A 22301-nucleotide genomic window follows, 5' to 3' on the forward strand; every position below is an offset into this window, starting at 1 on the left:
CGCGTGTGTACGCGTGTTGTGTGCACTTTTGCGCGTGTCTGAGAGAGTTGCACACTCGGTGTATCGTGGATTGCGTGCGCACGCGAATTATGTATATTGGGTTGTGACCTGAGGGGAGGGTGGGGGAGGCGCAATGACGCGACGCGGCCAAGCGATATCAGCCGGTGTTTACCAGCTCCTCCCGGGTCGCCATAGTCACGGAGACGCACGCAGTTGGCTCGAGCCGAGCGCAACCAAGTCCGCGCGCGTGATTGCGTGCACGCGTGCACAAGATCCTCTGTGTGCTCATTCGTTCGGGATTCGACGGAGCTGTCTGTACACCGCCGCTGGAGAGACACGAGCCAATCAATCCCCATCTGCTTTCGGTTTCGTCTACCCTACGCGCGTCTACCCTCTACCCTACCCTCTACAGCCCCCGTGCTCCTCTACGCTGCCGGAATTTCGATGATCTTCGCCTGGAAACAGATTTATCTCGCCCTTCTTTCCTTTCTTTCTCTTCGGCCGGCAGTAGCTTTCCAGTTTGTTCCCTTCTTTCACCGTTCACCGGCGGAAGGGAGAATGTTGCTCTGCCCCCAGCGTGTTTCTATCTCGAGGATGTTTCTCATGCCGAGGCAATTTTATTCCGCTTGCGCCGTCTTCTCTCACAGTAGCTGCACGTTCGATTACCGCTTATAAGGATCGTGGCCAGGTCCTACGCCCTCTCTCTCTCGTTGTGTCCGACTCTTCTGTGTATGTGTACGTGCGTGCTCGATGAACCGAGCATTCGAAGATGATTCCTTAAAGCTAGGTGTAGAACTGGAGAGTAGAACTGTCGCGAGGTGCTCTTATTTTATTTCTCGCAAATAGTGGATACTGTTCTGAGAGTTACTGTCCGAGAGCATCGCGCAACTGTGCCGCGACCTGCTCGCAAATGGACACAATATTGCACTGCTATCGGAGAGTTGCGAGCGGTTTCGAAATCCTGAGAGTACTCTCGTGCGAGCAGAATTATGAATAATAAAAACGTGTGGTCAGAAGGGAAATTATTGAACTAATTTCTTTTGATTTAAATTACTATATAATATTATATAATTAAATATTTTATAACAATTAAATAATTATTAATTTAAATTATTATTATATTATATATAAATATTATATAATAATTTAAATTATTAAACTCCTCTTTTCATGCTGATTTTTCTTTTTTCTTAAAATATTATGGACAACTATGAGGACACACATTTTTTGCACCTGCATGATGTCACTGTTCACACTCGTGTTTCGAACTGAACTACACCACCAGTGAGTAGGACCAGAGACAATGAACTTCTCAAATGGACACGGTTTTGAGAGTTCTGTCGGATAGTAAGCTCTCGGAGAGTATTTCGGAGAATAAAAATTCTAAAAAGAACACAAGACTTGAGAGCCCATTCTCAACCCCCGCGAGAAAGTCTCAAATGGACACAAGGCGTTAGGGAAGAGCTTCGATCGCAACGATCATTCTCCTCTCTCGGCTCTGTTTTTAATCTAGTCGCCTAGTTTCGAGAGGGCCCTTATCGCGAGGGGGGGAAATCCGTCGTTTGTCATCGTGTCAACGACCGATAACCCGTGAAAGCCATCCTCCCCCGCTCGGTGAAAGTTAAATAGCTTTTTTGCCGTCGGCCTGTATTATCGGGCTTATCGTCGCGGGGATTCCACGTTCAAAGGAACGCGTCGTTAATCTCGAGGGAGCCAGATTGGGGTTACGGCCGGGTCGAAGGTTAAGGTCGGACTTTCGAATCGCCGGGTCGAGACGCCGCGTTAACGGAGAAATCGGCTAATTCTCCCTCGACCCTTGCTTTGTCTTATCTGCGCTTCGATTGGACGAGACAGAACGCCGTGCCGTTAGAAATTCACCGCTTCCGCGCCGTCGGATCTGCGAATCTTCTTCAAAGACGGAGATAATGATACGAATTACAGACGCGACATCCGAGCGACCTCGCAGGTGTCTAATTGTGCGCGGTCGCCGCCAATTTGCAGGTTACCGGCCGCCATTGGTCTCGCGAGTTCCGTCAACGAGCAGCTTCGAGCCGGAAACCAGCCTCCACGGTGCGAATGACCTCGTAGAATTCGACTGATTTACGTCTTATCTCATCCTTGAGAAGTTGCAGCTCGCTTTTTCTTTCTTCATCTCTTTCTTCAAAAAAACGTCGTGATTTTTCTTTGACTGATTCTCACCTTTCTCTTTTTTTTTCTTTTTGGTTTCAATCTAAGTCAAACTTTATTTATGAAAAATCTTTCTTTTCTTGTTTAATTTTAAGACTGCTTCAACGTGTGATATTAGCATTTCTAACACGTTCCCGTACACCATGAGTGATGCCTGGTGTTCTTTTCTGTCACGTCCGGTGTATTATATACACACGCGTTGATACGTTTTTTGATGCATGCGTACAATCAGTGTCGTATTTTATTTGAGAAATGTTGCGCAAGAATTTTGAAAAGAATTATATTTATTTATTTGGAAATTATAAAAGTAACTGAACGTAAGTTAACGAAAGCTAGGTCAGGACTGTTAAAAATCTTATACAAATATTTTTTGCATAAATGTCTCACGTCAGTTCAAGTAATAAATTTATCATAATCTTAAAATTTTCTAAAATTATAGAATCTAGAATACAATAATGAAACGTAATATAATGAGTAGAAAATATCAATTGGGTCGTTCCGTAACTATACTGTTGAAAGATGGAGTTTGATGATACAAGTTTACTGAAAACAATCGCGAGTGAAAACGTTTCGTAAATGCAACGTTGATCCTTCGTGAGTTAACTGAAACGTTAATGCCGCAGACACCGCATTGGAGGTTCACTATTAGTAATATAGTACAAACGCGCGAAGTTTAATCTCGTTAAAACAATCTGATCTCTTCTATTTAATGGCTGTGCTGTTTCGTCAGCCAAAAAAAAAAAAAAAAAAAACACTGACGAAGTTCAAAATAATACATTTTTTTCAACACTTGTTATTTACACTGATAGGATAAAATTTACAGTAAGATTTATCAAACACGGGACAATGTCACGTGAGTCAGAAAAAAGCGACGTAATTGTTCTTTACTGGTCATACAAATGAATAACATTTTTTCACAAAATTGCTCGAAGTAGTATTTCTGCAATGTTCTCATAGTGCAGCGATATTTCGAAAATTGTGCTACTTCAGTTGCATCACTTTCGTAGCAAATTTGCAGCATGTAGAAATGAAAACATCGTGGAAAATATAAATATATTTTTAATTAATTATTGTGGAAATATAATGAGCTGCAAAAAATATTGGCACATGGCCAAATATTTTCTAACAAGGTATTTTTATATTAGATTGTACATTTTGTACATTAATTTATTTTAATAGTATACAATATTGTATTATTAGTACTCTTAATTTAAATTATACAATTTATATTAATATTTATTTATACAATTTATAGTGCTCTAAATTTAAAAAAATTTAATAGTTACGAATGGCGCTTGGATATTTGTAGTGTAACAATCATTATTCTATATTGAAAGATAATGAAATAAACAGCAATTTATTTAAAAAATACCATTATTTTAGATTTTGGTAATATGACCGTACAATTTGTCACTAAATAACACTGAAATGATAATAAGGCTTTAAGGTAGAATATTGAAAAATTAGGTCTTTTGAATTTTACTTTCACCACAAATTATAGTACATAAATAATAGAAAAAAAAAAAAACGTGAAAGATAGAAATATATTTCAAACTGTGGAAAAGCATTTTTTTTATTATATTTTACCTTTCATCTTTGAACTTAATTAATGAATGGCGTATCAATACTGCCGTATTAATTAATTAATGAATTGTATACTAATACTGTAGTCACTGTACTTATCTTATTGATTACATTATGCAATTTATATTAACAATACTCTAAATTTAAAAGAACAATTGACGCTTAGATGTCCGTCAACTGCAACGATCATTATTTTATAATAATAGAATAAAAAGCAATTTATTTGAATAGCAGCATTATTTTAGATTTCTTAGTAGTATGAATATCTGTGAATAAATTTATCACTGAATGACGACACTAATATTATACTAGTACCAACAAGGGAGGAAAATTACGTTTTTTTTGAGCGGTGTTAAAAACATAAGACGCGCAGTATGCGATTCAATGAGTGATTTTGCCAAGTAGCGTCGACGTCGTTGTTCCAAATTGGGAAGACGCGCAGATGTCTCTCATTCATTGTCGAAGCAATTTACAATATCTCGAATCAAGAATGTTTCTGGCTTGAGTAGCGGCGAGCGCGCGAATAAATTTCGCGAAATGTCTGCCATCGGTGGAGACTTCATTACGCGCGACAGCGGCTTATTAAAAATGCCCGCTGAACTGGTTCTCCCGTCGGATATGATCATGAGCGACGGAATGGAGTGTCGTAATAATAACTGAAAATTATGGCTCGTTGCTCGTTCCAATCTTTACGGTTCACGATGATCGATTGCAGTTCTCTTTTTCTCTCTTCTTTCTTTTTTCACAATTTGCAGCTAGGGATGTGGAGAATCCGGCTTAACGAGAATTACGCTCGATGTGAATTATCATTGTGGAGTGATTTTAAGTTAATTGTGTCGAGTCTCATCGATCTTTCTTTGTATCAATAATTATAAACAGAATCGACACAGCGAGAACACGCGGAATACGAATAATGAGAATGATAAATGAAATAAATAAATAAATAACAGTGAGAAATGAAATAGATGTTTCTGTCACATTTTTCCCTATGCTACAAATATTTTTGGATTAATTAATTAGATCGATTAATTAATTAGATCTCACAATGTGATTTTATTCTATCATACATCTTTGTATTTATGAATATGTTAAAATATTCGTGTATGCAATTTATCAGAGTTTATTAATAAAATGATTAAATGCTTAAAAATTGATTAATAACTTTTTAAATTATTCTACAGCGATTCTGTTGAATCTGAGTGTATCTATATGAGTTTGGATATTTTACACGTTTAATAATCCGTATTTACATATATTAATATATATAGGTACACTTGTAAATTTATATGATGTACGAAATGTATTACAAACGGAAGTACTTATAGAATAGACACATAGAATTGGAAATATCAGCTGTTAGTTTTATAAAAAAAGCTTGTAATTTCTTTTCTGTAAAGAACACTAAGCTAAATATATAAATTTTCTCTTAAATTGTTAAGTTTGATATGAATCAGTGTGAAATGTTAATCGTATAGAATAATTTAGAGACGATAAATAGTAAAGAACAATATTTTTGGTCTTTGTAGAATCCGAAATATATATTTTTTAAAAATAACTATTTAAATAGTGAATAAAATCCCGTTATATCAAATAATTTAATTTCAAAACATATTTTATTCCGCAACAGGTTTTGTAGTGTCCATTTCTGTGCACATTTCTGTTCTTTCATTCCGGATTTTAAAGTTATTTCCACAAATTGCATAAATATATATTTGGGAAAGAAAGATTCAGATAATATAAACTGATGTTCAGAATATTATTCATATTTATTAAAACCACGTTTAAAGGTTTATCGTTTTAACGTAACTAAATTTATTCCAATGCAATTTACAAATAAAGAAATTAACGGAAGAAACGTTAACGCCCGAAAACGTCCAAGTGTCTCATTTTATAGTTTCCTTTGAATGAAAAATAAACCGCCTCGATCAATCGCTGTTTATGAAATTGCAAAATATTGAAATTGCAAATAACAATTTAATTTTTTTAATTAAAAAAGAAATTAAAATTAATATATATTTTTTTAAATTAACAATAGTCAACAATTTAAAAGATTGATTTTGCTGACTACCGAACAATGGGATTTAAATTTATTTTTGATTCTCATAATTCACACGAGCCACTCTTGTGCTGGAATAACGTGCCAAGCACATCGAGAATTTTTTGTTCCAAAATTGCAATATTTTCTCAGTTTTAATTATATTTAAGTATAACCCAGGCGAAACAAATAATAAATTCATTACTTCTCAGCAATTTCTATCCAGTAATATCGTACCGACGATAGTAGAAGAAGAAAAGAAGAAGAAAGCGACAAATTATTGTATACGGTTCGGCCACTCGTTATGGTCCGCGAACCAGTTGAACCGCCAACGCAACACACTTCAACATCTAAATTTTGAAACCTGAGAATTCACTCGCGAGATTTTCTCGTTTCGTTTCGAGGTCGTCGTTTGATACTGAGGCTCATCGATTCTAGCCAAAGGAGGACGAAAAGATCGGCGAAGAAACGCCCTTATACTCTTTTGCCTATACGTGGCACGCGTATGAAAAGTGTGCGGATGCACGTCTTTCAAGTCGCGCGAGAGATCGAGTGAAAAGCACTGAAGGGATCAATGAGGCGGCTACGTGATATTCGAACGAACGTAAGATTTTTCGCGGAATTTCTCGGCCCAGATTTCTTCTGCACTCCGCCCTTCGTTCTCCATTATCCGGTACAGTTTGAACAGCTCGAGCTGTGCGTTGACGTCGCGCCCAGCCGGATACGTGCGGATCCAGAAGCAATAAGGTGTGTACGCGGCCTTATTAAACGCGTCGGGTATCACGTCACGTCCCTCTACTCGCTTTACCATGCGAGATATCGAGTGGATATAACGTATCAACCAGCCAGGTATCGTTATTGACATTCGATCACAATAACTACTTGCAAATTTCCTCGTCGAAAATAGAAGCTCTGGCACGGGCAGAGAGGTATCGCGGAAAAATCAAGCAATCGCCGGCTCGATATCGATCGTGTCCCCTGGTACAGTGGCAGACCAAGACCTCCTCCCTCCCTCCCTCTCTCCCTCTCTCCTTCTCTCTGACGTTCGATCTTGCGTCGTACAGAACAGAGAACTTTCCGCGATTAATCTTTCATCATTTTGTTTGCGACCTGGAGCAATGAATATTAATACACTCGTGGAAACAATGGATTACACGTGAATAAATTACAGCGCCGCCAATAGAGAACGGCGATTTATCATTCGCGTTAAAAGATGTACATTTTTCATGACGAGTCAATAGAGAGAGACGCCGGCGATACGGAGGATTTCGTTTCCTTGACGCGGAGTCTTTCTTTCTTTTTCCTTTTTTTTTTTTCTTTTTTCTTTCTTGTCGTCGGAACGCGTTTCCACTTTGTGAATATAACTCGCCGTGCCCGACAAATGATGAATCTTTTGTCGTTGTACGTGGCTCGGTAGAATTACTTTGTACGTGAAATAGTGAAAATAGGAAATGACACGTTATTTTTTTTTTTTTTTTTTTTGACATTATATTTTGGATAATATTCTGTTAATATAGGGCGGTCGCTGAAAGAATTTTACAAACACATGTTTTTCTAAAATTTCTTATTTCTTATTATTTTATCTAATTTAATTAAAGTTGTTTCTAATTTCTTATTATTTTAATTGGATATTTATGATATATATTATATATATTTATGACTTTTTCAAACTCTTTAGTTTTTCAGTGGCCACCCTATATTTATGAATTTCGTGTAATCTTAATGGCAAATACGTTACTTTTATTAACGCTCGTTATTTTTATTAAAAAATAATTGCACCGTTTGTGATAGAAGGATAAAAGAGTTCATATCTCTCTAATTTACCTAATTTGTTTTTCTTCGGAATATGCTGAATTATAATATTATAATTTTACTTGTCTTATTTATCATACTTATTATAATTTTACTTGTCTTATTTATCAAACTTCGAATTAATTCGAAAGAACAGGAATTCACATAAAACAGGATGTAAAATAATCCAAACTTTAGAATTAAGATTTTAATATTTTAATTACAATTTATTAATATATTAACCTTTAATTATCAGTTGAGATAAGTACATTACATTTATCTAATTTAATTGTCTCTCCTACAATTAAAATTTGCTCCCTCGTTGTTACATATTGTAGAATTTGAATCTTTTTAATTAATTTTAAACTATTAAATTAGTTTTGAATTATTATCATTATATTGGAAGTAAATATTATTATTATCATCATTATGGACAAATGTTTGATTACATTTGGTATGTATATAACATTTCACTACAAACTGATATAATCAATAATAGTACACAGTCGTTTTTCACTAATTGTGATTCCTTCGAATTCATGTGAGAAGGAAATGTGTGTAATCTCTGTAGCCTTTATTGTTCTCAATGAATATATCGATACTGAATTGAACGTAGATAGTTCTACATCAGTGCGGTAATATCACGTTCTCATGGTTTAAAACTAAATATAGCCTGCTGGATGGAGAAATCGATTATACCCACGCTGCCAGTAAATCACGTCTATCGACAGAAGAATCTGGTCCCTCTCGATGCACGGTTCTTTGCCAAAGATAACGTCGTAAGGAAAGTACGCAGGAAGTGTTAATCTTATTAGTCACGTTTTTCTACGTAAAAACCGGTGAAAACCTGTTTCTCTGGTGGACACTATCTTGACATCATTGATCAACTGGAACCAAAGTCTTATTACTGGCAAGAACGAAAGAAAATGAAAAGAAGTACTGTGTCAAAATTGTGCTAAATCGTTTCTCATTGAATAAAAATATTTTAGAATCATGCTTGAGCACAATGCTTAATGTCAAACAGCTAACTGAGCAAGGAGTAAGAGTGTTTTAAATTTTTGAACATATAGCGGGCTTATTAAGTTTATACTATCGATAATCGTTAATTTGACGGATCGAGGTCTAAATTTTGTGAAGTCTGAAGGAAGATATTTAGAACACTTGTCGAAACAATCGATAAAAATTTTCGAACGCTCCTAACTTTTCAACAGAGCATTTTCAGAACTTTATATAAACTTTTTTTACTTAACTTGATCTGATTAACACGAGTTTTGTTCTCACACATATTTTAAATTTTGTAATAAATTTGAATAAAATAGTTTGAGTTTTATGATAAATGTAAATAAAAAATGGTACATATTTTTTGCTTGAACAAATTAAAACAAAACAAAAAATTAAGATAAAAAGAGATTACAATGATGTAAGTGTCGATAATCTGTTAAATGTTGTACATTCCTCCTTCTATTGAGAATCCATTCTAAAGTGTATTTTACATTTATTCATCGATCTTATCAAATCTAAAACGTACAATTTTACATTCTAGAAATGTAGTACAATTTCCTACCATTTATCTCTTGAATGTTTTTATCCATTATTGGAAACAAAAAGGCAATCTTGTTTCTTATTTGTCCAAACATATATTATATCGATCCTAAAGTTAACAAAAGCTTGTAAAAAGCTGACGCGCCATAATGGACTTGCTGCATAAATTATTATAATGTAATGAATCATAATAAATTTAGCGTAATAACGCGGCGTTATAACACGATTATGCATTTAATACGCGTGTCCAAACAGTATCTGAGAAAATTATTGTCTTTTTTTTTCTCAGAATTACATTTCATACGAATGTATTAACAATGCTAATTATTTTACTCAAAATTATCGTACAATGATGGATTGTATTAGTAGTGACGTGTAACATTATACATGCATTATTAAAATATCATTGAACGTTTGTCCGTGATGATAACGATATAATAATTATTTAGTTTTGAAAAATTCAAGCTTCATGAATAGAATAATTATGTACGCGCATCATTATCGACTTATTTAACAAGCCGGCAATACATTCCACGGCGAATTTCCGATCACTCATCACACGTTGTTAATAACCGGACGGTGCTCTAATAGAAAGACAGTCCGTGGCATCTTTCGAGCTCAGAATATTTCATAAATACGTTCAGTCGCATTTTTAAGAGCTATTTTTCACGCGAACGTGTCACCGATGATCGTCCATTATATTTTCACCGAGCGTTCCAGCGCGAGCGTCGTAGAATTTTTTCGGAAATCGACTTCGCAAAAATGCATTCGTCACGGAAAGTGAGGTGACATTGCTCGAAAACGCGCATTTTACTGCACAAAAGAACCGTAAACCGAGCTATGGTGATAAATATCATTCTGTAGGATCTGTTGTTGAACAGTAATTTATTACCACGTATTTTATTCTGCGACATTTGATTACAGTAAATTGCCGTCCGTTTATTCCTAAAATTCATTCCGTTTCATTATAGAAACGAATAACGAGATGTTGCTTTTGGTAGAATAAAAAAATGCAAAAACAAAGCTGAGAATTAAGGAACCTTCTTCTTTTATACTGAAACTTATTAATGACGAAAAATAATTGGAAACGTTGATTGTTAGATTGATGGACGTTTGTATTTTCAATTTATATTTTTATGATACAGTCGAAGGATTTTCAGTTTATGACACACGATGATATAATTTATATTTTTATGATTTTAGTCGAAGGAATTTAATTTGAATAAAAATAGGTTTCATCGATTAAATATCATAAGAAGAGTTTCACTTTGAATAATATTTTGTGCATTATAGCGTTCTTGGTTTTTCGGAATCTTGATGCATGAACTGTTGAGTATGCATGGTGAGAATTAATAAATAATCTAACGAAACGAACATACATAAAAATTTATTTTGAAAAAAATTTAGCAATCACAGTTTCCAAAGATTTGTTCTAGTTTTTCTTGCAACATTCAGTTCATCAATAGCTTTCGATATTTTTTTAAAAAATAATTACGACGTTTTATAAATTGCTACTAAATGGTCTAGAAAATTTGAAGGAATTGTTTGCTAATAAATTTTTAACATATTTCTATTTAAATTCACAATAATACATGTTTAGTTGACAATTTATTATTTTACGAATTGTTAGGTACATTTCCATGGAGAAAGTCCAGATGAGTATTCAGTGAGGTTTAAAATCCATGCTCTGAAATAACCACAACCACAGTAATTAAATATTATTTCAAAAAATTTCTTAATCAGAATAAAAATGTCTGAATTTCATTTTATCTAAGCTTCTCCGAGATCGTTATTGTAAATCTTATGAAATTTTAATACAGGCTTCTGTGGTATTAAAATTTTATCGAAAAGAGAGCGATAAATGAGACTTAAAGAGCTGCTTTCCCACACTATGTAATGTTTTTTACAGCAGATCTAATTTTGCTTGCTTTTAAAGTGTTACCACGTATAGAAAGGGCCATAAAAAGACGTTTAATTTTACGTGCAGTCTTGCGAATTGATTTTTTAACGCTAGAACCATCGACGACTAAAGCATAAACCTTTGTATTAGGAAACTTAAATTGGAAGAAGTAGAAAAAATTTACAATAAAGGATTTTATTTGTATTTCTAAATCTATCTATAAAATTTCTACGAAAATTCACTCAATTCCAATTAAATAATACACTTCCGAATTTACAAATCTTGAAGTAATTTCGGTCTTTGATTGTCTTGAAGGCGTGCGTAGATAGATTTTATTTATTCCTTTTGAAAATCAAATTTTCATCGATTTTAATCGATTTTGTCGAGCTACAAATTTACTTGGTAATCTTGCTAATCGTGGAAAGTTTTTTGCTGACTCGTTGCAATCTGTAATGACTCTCTCGAGCTTGAACTTAGTTACTTAGTATTGTTCAGAGGTGTGTTAAATGAGGCAAAAAAAAAAAAGAAAAAAATAAAAAAGAAAAACTTAAATATATAACGTCTCATTCTCTAATAATTTCCGCTCATCTGTCTTTTCATTTGCTTTTGTAATAAATTTTTGAAATTGTAAAGAGACTTTATGGTCACTCTGTATATAAAAGCGATTATTGAAATTTCGCTAATGCGATTTATCCTATCCTTTATCCTGCCGCCTCTGGTACACCGTGCATTAGTCAACAGCGTTAGCTATATAATACGTACGTGGAGAATTGATACAGCCGCGTCGTGCACGCGTTCGATGAACGTTGCTATTTACACGCGTCGCGGCTGCGCGTGAAAATCATTATTACACGTGGGTTATAGAAATCTGCCACGCGACAAATTGATGCCTGGCACCGGTATAAAATTGATACGCTCGGGCTATACGCTCAACAAGCAATCGATACGATGATAATTTGTTACGAGTTTGGTTTAGAGGTTACCGACCAAAGCTGAACGCAAGAGGGAAAGTTCAAGGCGGATTGAGTTCGTCGTTCAGTTCCTTCGTTGCGAAAGTAGGTACAGTCGTTTAGTTTCAGGTATTTGGGACACGGAAGAATCTTGTTAACCCTTTCAGCGTTTATGTCGAGTGTACTCGTCACGAAAGGATAGAATTTTTTTGTTTATAACGTCGAGTATATTGGTCTTGTAGGGAAAATTCGCGTTTGCTATTTATTATAAAGTTTAAGTGAAAGAATTATATACATTTGTAACTTTAGCACATTTTAGAATATTTAGCACAATTTTAAAGTTTATCTCTAATCATTTTAATTTTGCAAATGACTTTTTATTTCTTTTTATGAATCGAAACGAAAATTGAAGTCCTGTTCTCCACATTATGAATTTCTAATTGGAATAATTTTCAATAAATAAAATGACAAGTTTTGTAAATGCCGTAAATACCAAAAAAATTAAAAATTTTGCAAAGAAACACCAAAAAATTTATCATTTTGTTATAATTATAATAATTGTTAATTTTATAATATTGTTAAATATTATTAATTAACTATATTATAATATTATAATTAAATATAATTATTAAATATACTTATTCTAATTAAATATTATAATATTGTTGAAAACTACGCGCTTGCTATCGTTACGTTAAAGCTATTCGAGGGGCTTTTGTTCTGAACGTTGAATTGGCTCACAGTCATTCACCAGGTATAGTTTTGATTGGAGTGATTATTTAAATCGAGCCATGGTAGCCTCAGTGAACATATGCATATTCGATTGCTATTCTGTTAGAGTGGTTTGTACGAGAGTGATTCAATAATTGTGCAATGATACTTTCTTTATGTAATGGTTGTGGCATTAAATGCTTATGCATCGGCATCATGCTTATATGCATGTTGATCTTCATTTATCACGGATTTCAACAGATCAGCTTAGTTCTTTTTTCTTTTCTTTTTTTTGCTCGTTATGACAGTAATGATCGTAATGCTTACGTTTGCATCCAAAAAAGAGTGATGGTTATTCCATTTTTGTGCTCTAAAGGGATACAAGGGGGCTGAAGAACTCTCCAGCAGAATAATACTTTTTCCTCAGCCTAATGTACATAAGTGAAAAACAGTCGAGTTTAAAAATGATCGCAAAGAATTACATGAAGCGGTGCTCGCATAATACGTTTTTTTAGTTGGTAGAAAACAATTTCTTTTCTAGAAATACAAAACAACTTGCATGAAGATGAATTGACACAAGCAAGAGGAAAATATATCGAAAAATAGCGTTGCTGTAAGAACTCGATTGTTCAAAAATCTTTATATATCTTATACTAATTAGTAAGTCGTCTTTATGTAAAATTATTTCAATGCTTATAGTCGATATCTCAGAATGAACGATACAATCCTTGAATTGCATTAATTGATAATTCTGCGAGCAAAGATAAATTGGGAACGTGAAATGAAATATATTTACTCTGGAGAAAGAAATTTGATTAAAATTGTCGAATATTCATTTACGCTTGATTAATAAATGATATAGTCCATCAATTGCATTCAGTTGACAACAGTTGACTGTTGACAATTACTTTTGCAGATGGGTAAACTTTATCATTTAATTGATCTCCATTGTCGAAACTACGTGTTGGATAATCAATTTGTACATCAAACGCATTTAGTTGAATGCTAGCTGATTGCACGTGTATTTGACAAATTTTCAAACTTGATTTTCTCGAAAACAAAGGCCCGATCGAACAAATTTTGCTCGTTTCACTCATCTTTGCTTTCATTTGATTTTATTATTCATCGTGATATAATTTACATTGTTGTAATATTTTTCATACAAACGTATAAATGATAGTTGCAATATCACAGACTAATTTGCATAATCACAGACTACAACAAATCTGGTTTAAATTTTTCGAATCCACGTAGTCGATTAATCAAATTCATTTATGAATTCATAGTGAATTGACAAAAATTGTTATTCGATCAAATTTGTTTGTCAGCGCCTAGTTTGATCAAAATTGTTGCTTGATCAAGTACGTTTATGAAAACATAGTTCACCGATCAAAATTGTTACTTGACCAAATTTACTATGACTACATATTTAATTGACCAAAATTGTTATATGTTCAAATTATTCATACCAAAAACAATTATTAAGAAATAAAAACTTGTTTTGTGATCTCCTTGTTTTCATATTTAATCTTATGTAAAAGTTCATTACGAGAGCATAGATATTGTTTCTTTGAAATTTATAAATGCTTCTAGTTAATACTATAAATAAGAAAGCTAAGCAAATTTATTAGTCAGAATTTTTACAGTCATAGAATCCATATTGCACTATGCGAATAAATGTGTTTTAATGATGCATAAACAGGTTTATGAAACTGTAGTGGATTTCATGAATGAAATAGTGTCTCGTGTTTAAAATTGTATCAACATATTTTGAAATGAAGATAAATAGAGACATAAGTAGTAGAAGCATGTTCTATCTCGTATGAAAGACAAGGACAGTATAGATATAAGAATACAATATTTTTCCTTTTTTTCTTTTACATGATAGATTTTACAAAATTAAAGCTAAAATATTCCCTAAACCAATAGCTTTTCGACTCTTCTTTTGTAGGAAATTGTCAGATGAATCGATTAACGCGTTCAAAATTATATGGCAACATTTAAAAAAAAAAAGCAGTTGATGTTGAAATTTCACCCACGATTTCACCTACGAAGAAACAAACTCGAAAACCACGAGTTTAATTAACCTTTAATTAACTTGATGTACGATTTTCTTCGCTACTTTTTGAGTAACATGTAATCAATTCGAGATTCGCCGCGAGGAAATTGCATGGTCGAACTTTAAGTTCATAAGTTCTCAAACACTTGGAAAACTCAGTTAAAATACTGAATTAACAACGGTAATACAATTATTTCTTAATAAAATTAATAACTGTAACAGAAGGAACAGACATTTTTTGTGAAAACATGTTCTTGATAGATTTAATATCTTACGTGATATTTCGATTTTATGGGATTAAAAAAAATGAAAAAATAAAAAAAACGTATACGCCGTTGGTTTAGCTCGACAAAGAAGAAATTGGCTCAAACGAAAGAATTTTAGTGACGATACAATTACGAGTTCATTGTTCAGCGGCCAGTTTAACTGAAGCGGGGGAAAAGGAAACGAGAGAGTAAATGCGATTATTAACAATGAAATATCCGCTTTAATTGAAAGAAACGCGGTAATACACAAGAGAATAGTTAACTACGTTAAACAGCTTCGTATAAATTAATCTTTTTACGAACGAGGGAATATGATAATCATCGTAAAGCCATTTAATCCTGGCCAATTTATTGCAAATGAATTTCAGCATGTGTCGCCCTGCCTAAATGCAAAAGTTCGAAAATAATTCCTATAAATATTAATATCCAGAAAAATGAAGAGAGAACACTGAACCATGAAAATTGATTAAATGCTTCGTGATGTCGTATCCATCTTGTTTGTAAAAGTAAAAATTACTTCAGTCACGTTGCAACAATATCATTTTCACATATAGAACGATGATTTTTCAGTATGTTTAACTTTCAAATGGTATAATCAATTGTACTACGGTAATTTATATTTGAGTATTAAAATTTCTATCTATTATTTAATTTCACTTTGTATTTTACATTATACAGTGTACATTTTTACGTTACATATACTGCATTATACATTATATATAATACTTTATACATTGTGTTATGTATTATACAATGTAAGATCATATAGCTTGTATATTACAGAATTATTTAGATTATAGGACTTGTTAATAAAATTAAATAATTAAATAATTAAATAATTTGAACTCCAAATTATTATGGTTCTCAATTTTTAATGATACTACTATAATTAATAATTAAGTCACTTTATTAAGTTATCGATAATTGCGGATTTCTGTGTGTTTGTAGGAAATTAAAAAATGCACATATAACATGCAAAAGTTTAAAACAAATTATTTAGTATAACATATAGTAGATACATGAAACAAATTTCTGTTTAGATTCAATTTATTTAGTTACGTTGATGAAAGTTTTAGAATGCGTAAAAGTTCCACAATTTAGTCATTAAGTATTGCTCACAGTTGTAAAAACATCTACATTTTGTCGTGAATAACAATTCAATCTCATTTACAACAAATTAATAATGACGAAACTCGCTTCACTTCGAAGTTATGTATATTCAGTTTGTTCGCCTTACCAATTGGAGAAAGATAACGTTGAATAATGAACATTATGAACATCCATTTTCGTGGCAGGCTCTCTTGATGTTTGATAAGGATCATTTTCTAGCAGCAGTGCTTTTAAAGCATCGTTATCTACTGAAGAATTAGGTTTACCGCACAGATCATTTCACAGAGAAAAATAACCCAGAACGGAGTTTTACAAACCATCGCTGTATTTTTCTTTCGTTAACTGTACTATCGACAATACTTTTGTTTAGACTACGGATAGTTGCATTATCATTATTCCCAAGTTTGAATTCGTATAATAAAAATTTTACCAATGAATGGTTACATCTACAACAAATTTCAGAAAATGGTTGAAAACAACAGATGATCTTGAAGAAAAGATTTTCGAACATAATGTAATCCACAATTATGTTATGACTCTCATAACATTTAGAATACGTAGTCAAAAACCAATATTTTATGTTCATAAATATGTTGTAGAAAATTTGCTATGAATTACTTTTAAGAAGTATATAATTGTTACTAAACTGTGAACACAGTTAAAGTAATGAAGCTCAAGCAAAAACTTGTTTCCAAATTACTCTACTTTCGATATTTTTATATATATTTTATATATTTCTGTATAACAGATGTTTTTCTGCATTTTTACATTTTTAAATTTCCCACCAGTCCAGAAAAGTCGACAGTCTAATTATTGCGATTTATAATTTGCAGTAGCTATTATTTGAAATATTAAAATTTTGTTAAATACAAAATATTTACAAAAATATTATTGAATTATTTTTTATCCTAAGTAATTTATTATTTGAAATATTATTTACGAATTGAACTTTTAATTTCTTAACGATTTATTTTGTCAATATATCTCCAAATACATCTTCCACTCTCATTAAAACTACAAATAGCAATAAATTTAAATTTATCCGTTCAAAATAAAACACAGTCAACCTTCTGTGAATTAGAACGTGTTTAATGCAACATGTGCTTTGGTTTTTTTCTTTTTGGACGTTCTTCAATGATACGAAATGGCTTTGATGTTGCATCGATCAGTGAATCATGATCAATGAATATAAAAGCGATTACCAAATCTCCTTTAATGCAATGTTTTTGTTAGTTTTTCACTTTGCTGGTTCTGTGGTTCTGATCACACAAATTTCGGCCGATCAATTGTCCCATATTTTTCACTGAACTTTTTGCTGTTAATAATTATTTTCGTAGCGATGACGTAATCGAATCGTTTTCCATAGAGGTTTCATTATTTTTCAGCTTATCAGTTTGCAGCTATCTCAGACGATTAAGAATAAAAATATCGTTTTTAAATAATAACACACAATAATAATAAAAATATAATTTATACGATTTTTACGTTAAAGAATATCTCAAGTTTGTACAAAATCTGAAAACATATATTCTGTGTTAAACATCTTTCTAAAACATCATAAATTCCTTTTGTTTTTCGAAATAAGATTGGAATATGTGAGAATTTGAACATCGTATCATTATTTAATATATAATAATATATTATTTAACATGTGTACTATTTTATATATTATATAAATATATTTTATTTTATAATATATTGTAAAATAAAATAAAAACGTAATATATTACACTCTGTTAATATAGCGGTATCATGTCTTTTTGTCTGCTTTAATCTGTATTTGCGGTACAACACGATGTTTGCAAAATGTACAGAGTCCCACTTTCACTTTTGTTTATCTCAACTCTCGCTCTCTTGCTCATTATCAGATCCCACGAACGGCCAACCTTGGACAAGACTAATTAGTGTAATTTGAAATATGCACATTACACGATTCGTGTTCCAGTCACACCCAGCATTCACGTTAATTTGTACAGACGTACAATGTTCAGCCAAGTAGGAGTTTAATGTCGCGTCTTTCTCACGTAAACTCGCCCTTCACACCTGCTTTATCAATTTTATTTTCGACGTATTTTATTTCAAAAATTTTATCCGATAATTTTCAAACGACATTAACGAACAAGAAAGAAAGTAAACAAGTTACACAATTTACTCGATAATTTAATAATTAATTAATGTGAAAACAGTCTTTCGTAACTTAATATAAAATTGAACTAGATAAAAATTGTATATTATTAATGTAGCAAATACAATTGAATTTGATCTTTACTCGACATTCGCAATAAAAAATATTAACGTCTGTAAGATCTTGGATAATAGTTTTATAAATTTCAATATTTATAATACTTAAAACTTTTATACCATTACATAAAAAACAGGGAAGAAGGATACGGAACGCGCTTGAATTAATTATATTTTAGTCGGTTTTAGTCGCTTTTAAAGCTATATCAGGAAATATTAAATCCATGTCAGGACATAAGCAATAATAACTTTATAAAGTTATTAACCCGTTGCGCTGGCAACTGGTTCGCGGACCATAACGAGTGACCGAACCGACGTGTACAATAATTTTTCGCTTTCTTTTTCTTTTGAACTCGTCGGTACGATATCATTGGATAGAAATGATTAAGAAGTAACAAACTTGTCATTCGTTTTGTCTGGGTAACATTTAAATGTACTTAAAACTGAGAAAATGTTGCAATTTGGGACAAAAAATTCTCGACTTGCCTCGTTTCAGCGCAAGAGGTTAATACACACGCGACAGTAAAACAAAAGGAATAATAGCAACGCGAGATAATCGATAATTAATCTATCTCAAACAATCTAAAATAAAAAAATTCCTATCTAAAAGAATCCATTAATCAAATCGGCCTACGGGGCCAAGACAAATTTCAAAATACCGCGTCACCGCGATAATCCGAGTGGCAATTTCAGCGCGTAGCTACGACATCGATATTAACGAAAACACGGCGCGGACACTGATTCGGGGGGTTAATCGCGATCGATTGCGATTGATTTGTTATTCGCGCCGGTGTTTCCGCTGTGCGGGCCTATGCGATATCTTGGTCGACACGAAACGCCACGGAAACTCGATTGCATCGACACCGTCAATCAACCGGTCTGGAGCACGGGTAAAAATGCGATTGTTGAAACTTGGCTAACGTAATTTCAGCAGCGCGATACCTCGCCGCCCGTCATTTGCACTTCAATTACGCGTCAATGTAGGCACCGCCATAAAGGAGATAATAACGGACGGTTATCGCGAAAGGATACCACGGCGTCGGTGTAAAGCGAGCGCACCGCACGACAAGTTCTGCGTAAACGTACAAAAAAAAAAGTGGAAATATGAAGAGACATGCATTAAATAATACATATTCATGCGTTTCTTTAGCCAGCTCGAACGCGAGAACGAAGCTCTCGACGCTGAATTAAACATGGCGCCGCCATTTTCGCGGCCGCGTGTCACCAAGATGGCGCGAAAATATCATCCTCGGTCGGAGGGATTCTGATTTCCGCTTTCCGTTCTTTCTTCGTCGCTGGCGAACGTTCGCCGCGTCGGCTGTACGCTAGTAGGAGCGTAATTGATGGGAGAATTGCGTGTGAATTAACGAAAAGAAATTATAATCTCTGGAGAATTAAATGTAATTAAAATTGCGAATTGCAAACCGAGGGTAATAATTAATTTAAAATTGCTGCTTGTTAGTGGTTCAAGGAGCATGTTTCCAATACAGGCGTTGCGTTGTACAGCGTTCCCTTTCGTTTAACAGCTGTCCACGTTCTTTGCGATGAGGAAAAGTTCATTTCGTTGATTTATAAGGTAATGCAGTCATTGGTTTGTATGCATATTTTACAAACGTGTGTAAAGCTACAATAAGTTTAAGAAGAAGTTGAACAGAAATGTAGAATTGTTTTTTTACATATCTTTTGTGGTATAATTTTAGTAGATGTACAAAGTATATATATATATATATAGTATATATACACATATACACAAATATAAATATAGTATATGTATGTAGACATATATTTTATATTTCTTTTATTAATGTGTACGTAGATTTTTTCTTGCCAATTATTCATGTAAATAAGCTTCTTATTGGAGACTCTGTTTTCTGAAAGTAATTTGGCATTCAATGAATTCGAAGAAATAAAGAGATTTTATTTACTTTTGTTAGTTTTAATTAATTTTTTCGCGGAATTATTTTTCTGATCGCGTAGAAAGTTATCTGCGCAACTGCTGCATAATTTTGCTCACAACTTCTGTAGAAATATCGCAATTTGCAGCAATTTTTTTCCATTTGGTATTCTAGGTTAATTGCGTCAATTAATTTATTTATTCGTTTATTATAAATACGTAGCCTTTCTTCAATATAAATGATTCTCAGCGATATAAAGAATTAAAAATAATTCTTATTCTGGTATCTTTTACTTTTCTTACTTTATTTTTTATTATTGTCACGCTATACAGATAATATTCTCGGAACCGAGTAAAAAAATGATATAAAAATTTTTTTGAATATTACTGATGTAGCTTATTATACGTAATACTGAAACGAGTTGGAAATTAAATATCATGTTTTAATGAGAAAAAAATGCAGGATATTGTACAAAAGTATAAATCAATGAAATTTATTATTTCAACGGTATTAATTTCTACGCTAAAGTATTTTCTATAATAAGCCTATTATATGTAATATTTTTTTATTTTGAAAATTAAATATCATAGTTTGGTGAGAAGAAAATGTAGGATATTGTACAAAAGTATAAATCAATGAAATTTATTATTTCAAATTTATTATTTCAACGGTATTAATTTCTACGCTAAAGTATTTTCTGTAATAAGCCTATTATATGTAATATTTTTTTATTTTGAAAATTAAATATCATAGTTTGGTGAGAAGAAAATGTAGAATATTGTACAAAAGTATAAATCAATGAAATTTATTATTTCAACGGTATTAATTTCTACGCTAGAGTTTAATAAGCCTATTATATGTAATATTTTTTTATATCTGTTATTTAAGAAATAATTTATTTAATGCAGATTTCATGAAAATTTGCAACAACGGTAATAATAAATAATCGAGTATCATATGCAACGAGGACAAACAATGTGGGAATTAATTGCACTACTAATACAATGTTACCGATCGGCATTCACGATAATAATTAACGAAGATATATACGATAATAATTAATGGTAAAATGTACATATATATTACGTAGCAATAAAGATACGTGGAATTCGATAAATTTGATTTATTAAACAAAACATATTAATATTCACATTTTAAGTTAGACATCATATTTTTCTATCATAATTGAATCAATAACAATGAATACGAAATACGGAAAGATTAATGTAAATTTAATATATGTATAATTATCATAAGTTAGTGTTCCTTTTGTTTCAGAATAACGCGTCAGATTTATTTATTTCAAAAATGTAAAAAAGCTTCTCCTTTCCGCGTTACTGTTTCTTCAATATTCGTACCTGACGTTTCCTTTCTCCTTTTCTTTTTTTCAATCTCTACATCGTGACGCATTAATACGCGGCGGATAGCATATACAATGTAATTAAATTTTAATGAGACTTCTTCATCAGGCAGAGCTTCCGTTTTCCGTTTCCAGAAATAGGCCAGCCAAATAATTTTGCGCGAAATTGATAGGCAGAGGAACGAGTTAACTCCACCACGCTAATAATTTCCGTAAGCTCGCGAAGATAGAATTTGTGGAATAAAGTTGTGTTGCCCGGAAATACGGCGCTACCTTAAAACCTACGTATACACCCACGCACATACACATACTCGCTCGAACATTATTCCCAAAACAGAGAAACGCGGAACGAACTTATCTCGTTGACGAACAATTTCTTCTCCCTCAATTAACCAAGAAATGATACGAAATAACGCGCTGTGCTCGCGAATTCGCGTCTCGCTCTGTGAATCCCTCGACCTTATTCCGCTTACCTCGAATAGGAACGAACCGAATTATCAAAGTATCAAAGAATGAAACTCGCGAGTGTACAGAGTGTCCACCAAGTCTCTTTACAATTTCAAAAATTTATTACGAAGGCAAATGGAAAGACAGATAAGAGGAAATTATTATAAAATAAAACGTATATATTTAAGTTTTCTTTTTTTTTTTTTTTTTTGCCTCATTTAAT

General features: G+C 32.7%; 1 protein-coding gene across 1 annotated transcript in view; it reads left to right on the plus strand.

The window, feature by feature from the left end:
* The window catches only part of LOC122533179, a 338341-nt gene that overhangs the window by 139242 nt on the left and 176798 nt on the right, over window positions 1-22301 (plus strand). The window lies entirely within an intron of this gene.

This window comes from Frieseomelitta varia, unplaced genomic scaffold (genome assembly GCF_011392965.1).
Source record: "Frieseomelitta varia isolate USP_RPSP 00005682 unplaced genomic scaffold, Fvar_1.2 scaffold_501, whole genome shotgun sequence".
NCBI classification, from domain to species: domain Eukaryota; kingdom Metazoa; phylum Arthropoda; class Insecta; order Hymenoptera; family Apidae; genus Frieseomelitta; species Frieseomelitta varia.